This window comes from Nannospalax galili, unplaced genomic scaffold (assembly GCF_000622305.1).
Source record: "Nannospalax galili isolate Female #2095 unplaced genomic scaffold, S.galili_v1.0 scaffold629, whole genome shotgun sequence".
Taxonomy (NCBI): domain Eukaryota; kingdom Metazoa; phylum Chordata; class Mammalia; order Rodentia; family Spalacidae; genus Nannospalax; species Nannospalax galili.
In genome coordinates, this window is record NW_008360323.1 from 4,189,649 (window position 1) to 4,195,538 (window position 5,890).

Here is a 5,890-nt window from a genome sequence, read left to right on the forward strand (position 1 = left end):
CCTTTAGAAATGCATCTTGGGAATAGAAATTTTAAATGACCTATGAGAGCTCTCAGAACAAGTTCTGTTAGTTTATCGAGTTTTAAAAAGTCTTTGTAACCATAAAGAAAGATTTGAAGCATCTTTATGAGGTCTGCAATACAATGCTTAGAGCTAACAAACTAGGCACCTGGGTAAAGTCTAACCATCCAAGACCTCTGTGAGACTTATGAAATCTGCATAACGTAGGAACACCATCTGCATTGCTGTCGTGAAGGTTCCCAGAGTGTGTCGTTCAGACCTGGGTAAGAGTTCTTACGAGCCTCAGATGCTTCCTAGACTATCATCACATGAAGCTTGTTTGGTGTCAGGAGACAAGTGTTGCCTCTCTTACCTATCATCCTAGCACAGGGTAGGTCTCTTATGAATCTTACTGTGAGACACTCACTCTTTCCTCAGCCTTCAGAGCTTTCTTTCAGCTCAGATAGGCAGTCGAGGTGGGATCTGTGCCCCTCATTGCTGTGGCACTCTGTGCTGATTGGTTTTACACGTAAAATACGCATAGGTCATATTTATCTCAGTATACTAATTAATTTCTGCTTATTCCTCTTACATGCATTTTCTGGGTTCTATAATTAATTTCTATTATTTTTATTTCATCACTACAAAAATGACATGACCTGCTTCTCCTTGCAGACCTACTGTGTTCCCCAAAACAGAAGAGGGCTCCACAGATGAGATATACTTCTCCTCGATAATGCCAATTTTATTCTTAAGTATCAAATTCTCAGGGAACACAAGTATGTGGTCCCTTAAAGAGAAACAAAGTTTCGTTAATGAGGAAAATATTATATAGGCAGAAAATAGGGGAGGGATTTTAAAAGATCAGTAATGTCTAAAATTAAAGGTCATAATGTCATGCACAATTCCTGGCATCATTTCCTTTCAGTGATGTCTTTCATCTCTCTGATAATAAAAGAAGTAACAAGAAGGCTGGAGCTCAGTGTTAGTGCATGTGCAAGCTCCTATGGGAAATCCCAACACACACACACACACACACACACACACACACAGAGAGAGAGAGAGAGAGAGAGAGAGAGAGAGAGAGAGAAAGAGCCACTGAAACCTGAAACATTGCAACTTTCATTCATTTATAGTGCCCAAAAAGTATTTGACAGAAATAGCTCATTTTTTAATTTCTATGGACAGAGGAGAGGCAAATTCACCAATAAACTCTTTTTAAACATCAGTATCAGGTTAAGAACATACATCACTTCTCAGAAGCTGAAGTATCTCTAAATCTTTACAAGAAGTTTTTAATTTAAGTCAAGAAAGTATATTTCTTTATAGCAGGAAGAGCATATAAGAAAACTTATATTCTCCCTGATGGAGATAGACTCTCAGTTATCCCTGCTGTTCTCATTTGCTTTCTCACTTTTCTTTCATTACCTCAAAGCCACTGTCATTTACAATGAACTTTTGCTTAAATCTCATGTATGTCGCCATGTCAAAGGAGAATGAGCCAGCCTTCTGAATTCCAAGGCTACTTTTGGATAAATTTATTAAAGGATTTTATGTTTGAATTTATAAAAGATTGTCAATCTTTTTTTTTTTACTCTCTAGAGTTTCTTTTTCCCAGATATCAGATTCAAAGCCACTTCAAAGCCAAGTCTCTACCAAATATCCTCTGTGACTGACTGACCCAGGACAGTTTGACGGTCATGAACCTAGACTAGGATTAGCTGTGCTTTTACAAAAACTTCATAGCTGAGCCAGCAAATGTGTGCTACAAGTAATATCTAAAAATAAAGACAGGAGCAAATTATACAGTTCCCCGACATCACGCCAGCTCCTCATAGAATAGCCCCTGAAGTTCACTGATCAACATGGACTCCACCAGCTAAGAAACCTGACCAGGAAAGAGGAACTCATACCCAGAGCCCCACTGTGCCTTCCATTAATGGTCATGTCCACACACCTAGGTGATTATAGTCTACTCTACCACCACTTCTGTCTAGCCATAATTATGTCCCTCCAGTTCTATTCACTGTGCCCACAAGGCTATGGTAGTTTGGCTACGACCTCTTTTTCTACTTCTTGATAGGTAGGTCATGGAACATAGTTCTAATTACTTCAACATTTAGGCCCTTAACAGAAAAGCTTGTCTCTTCTCTATAGCCCTCTGTAGAGTCCTCTCTACCTGTATTTTTCACACGCACAAATTCTGTTCCATAGAGAGGCTCCAGCCAACTGCAAATCTCTCTCTGTAGTTTGGCTACGACCTCTTTTTCTACTTCTTGATAGGTAGGTCATGGAACATAGTTCTAATTACTTCAACATTTAGGCCCTTAACAGAAAAGCTTGTCTCTTCTCTATAGCCCTCTGTAGAGTCCTCTCTACCTGTATTTTTCACACGCACAAATTCTGTTCCATAGAGAGGCTCCAGCCAACTGCAAATCTCTCTCTTCTCCTCGGGTTCAAATCTTACCTATGTCAGTACTTATCATGAGTGTCTCCATAATAATATCAATGACCCCACTTTCTTGTTTCTCTTCTTCCTATATCGCACTTTCTATCATTGGCTCATTTATAAGAGGTATACACAAATTGGAAAGTAAATCAGTCAAGGTATTCAAAGTATGTGTGCCATATCTACCAACATTCACTGTTAGATCTTAAATTTGGAAAATTTATTAAAAATACATACTAATAAAATTACAATGTATTTCAAGACTAACTAGAATCCCCCCCCCCCAAATTGTTAAAGAGTGGCATTTTTGAATAATTTTGTAACCGACTTTAGAGTAAAGGCAAATAGACATCAATTATACATCCAGCTTATTCTAAGATGTTGTTTTGATGCATTACAAGGATGAAATCCAGCTGCCCACAGATATTCAAATAGATAAATAGTTATAAAATAGTCTTTAATTTTTTGCCTTATTTATTTTTATTATTTTATGTGTAAGAGTGTTTTTACCTGCATGTATGCAAGTACATCTTATGTATCCAATGCCTGCCACAGGATCCCCCAGAACTGGAGTTATGGATGGTTGTTAGCTGTCTTGTGGATGCTGAGAACTGAACCTGGATCCTCTGGAAGAGCAGCCAGTGCACTTATCTGCTGGGCCATTCCTTTAACTTTCTAGAATAGCCTTTTCAGATATTTACAGCTATTCTCTGATAATATATTAGAGCTCAGCAACTGGAACTCTCTTAAAGATTAGTGGCAGCATAGAATCTATAGCTTATCACTGATCTTTGCCTATTCTGTAAAATTTTCCTATTCTACACACAACCATTGCACACATTTGTAATATCATAAGCTGATAATTTAGAAAATAATATTTTGGTGGATTACATAGATCTTTCAATTATTATTTCATTTTATCATATAATATCCAAAGTCACATAGAGTATGTTACCACATACCTTATGAGGAAGTATGAATTAAAAAAAATTACTTTGCTCTTTATAGAGGGATATTTATGTTTTATTTATATTTGTTTTGTGTGTATTGCCTGCATGTGTGTAAGTGCACCCATGCCATGCCATGCCCTCAGAGGTCAGAAGAGAACATTGTATTCCCCTGGAATTGGAGTTACCAATGGTTGTTAGCCACCATGTGGGTTTTGGGAATCAAACCTAGGTCCTCTGAAAGAGTAGCTATTGCTCTCAACTGCTGAGCTATCTCTCCAGCACTTGTAATGAATATATCTAACACCTGACATAGTTAGCCTTCCAGTGTTAGCATCTATTTAAGTGAAGAGTTATAAACTATACACTGTGCTACACATTATACCTATAAACCCTATCCTACATTACAGAAATTCTTCACAGAGACCAACACCTTAAATTGTTCATTTATTTAAAAATTTAGAATAATTATTACTAAATGCTAAATACAGTTTAGACAAGTATTTTAAATTATAAAATATTCAAAAATATTTTTATGGGCATTATTGTAAAACAAATCACAAACTATACTTCCGTCTGGTGTTTCTATACAGATTAAAAGAACATTTAGCAGTCACCTATAACAGTAATGTTGCTGGGATTGTAGAAGACATGACCAAAATTAACTGGCAAAAATGACTGAGAATGAAGGGGTAATTTCTAAAACTATGCTTATATTTCACTTCTTGAACCACTGCCTTAGTACAGCCTAGTAAACCTAAAAATTCACTCAGCAGTAAGAAAAACTGAAAGTATGAAATTTGAACTAGAGACTGTGATGCTAAGGGAAGTAACACAAATGCAGAAAAGCAAGTGAGGTGTGGTCTTCCTCGTTTGCCAATTCTAACACCAAATCCCTTCTATGTTAGTATATGTGAGGTGTGGTCTTCCTCGTTTGCCAATTCTAACACCAAATCCCTTCTGTGTTAGTATATGTCCTGTTGTAACACCAGGACCCAGGAAAATGAAAAGGAAACACTGAGGTAAAGGTAAAGAAAGAGCTGGAAATAGGGAAACAGATGTACCAGTGGCAAGGTAGGGAAAGTGGGAATGTTGGGTTGGGCTGGGAGGAGAGGAGGGAGGGACATTCAAGGGGCCATGGAGGGGAAGAGTGAACTCAGAAGATGGAGGATGTCGGGAGTTAGATGGAGGGGAGTAGAGATGAATGGATCTTGGGGGCCTAGGGAATTCAGAGGGAAATGTGTTCCCTCTGAAAGCCCCTGAGAAATGTATATGCTGTACCCGAACATTAGTGCATATGTATACCTAGGGGCTGTATGAGGGACATTCAAGGGGCCATGGGGGGAAGAGGAACTCAGAAGATGGAGGATGTCGGGAGTTAGATGGAGGGGAGTAGAGATGAATGGATCTTGGGGGCCTAGGGAATTCAGAGGGAAATGTGTTCCCTCTGAAAGCCCCTGAGAAATGTATATGCTGTACCCGAACATTAGTGCATATGTATACCTAGGGGCTGTATGGCAAGGAACACAGTGACAGACGGGTGAGACCTCCCTTTGAGAGGTTGATCAGGGTGGTCTAAGAGACTCCCAAAACAATGCAAGCTATTGCCAGGGCTCTTGGTTATCTCCCCAAACTGGAAGATATATCCTACTGCTGAAGACAGGACATACTTCAGACACAAGACTTGAAGCAATGGAGCAGGAACTCACCTGAAAGTCTTCTACCTGAAGTTTAAGCTCTCATAGTTCTAGAGGATACTATGCAAGCTGCTAAGGGAGAAAATCAATCAAAGGTCCTACTCAGTCCTAAAGCTTAATAGCCATAACAACCAAACTACCTCTATAGGTACAGTAGTGGTCCTGTTATCTGGGGGTATTCAACAATTATCTAATTGGGTTTAAGCCCCCTCAATGAGAGTGAACTCACAGTTGACACTGTAAACACAGCCAAATACACATGGTTGGAGAGGCCATAGATCCTAGAGAAAACCATATCCTGTCATATCTCTAGACAAATGAAATTTGTTACCATATGCTAAATATCGTTCTTATATTTACAGACAAATATACCATATACCACCCAACAAAGAGGCTTCTTTCTGCAACTGATGGAGGCTACTGCAGAATGCCACATCTGGTCAGACATAGAGAATATATATCTGAAAGATGCCCAGTCCTAGGTGACATAAGTACAGTGGAACTTCTACACCTGAGGCTCATAGAACATAGTGGAATGGGGGAGTGGAGAGAAAATTTGTGCATCTCTAAACTCTCTCCAATGAAGCTTCCTTATATAACAGAGTGTGATATACACAAAATACAACTGGAACAACATTTAAAGAATAAGAGACTGCAGAGTGTGTGTCCCTGGATAGGACTCCTATATCAATGGAGAGAAGTTTTGGCATGCAGTAGAGATTACAGTTGATTTGGCATCAAACTTAAGGATTAGTGTTACATGACTCTCCAATGAATGAGGAAAGGTTTATTTACAA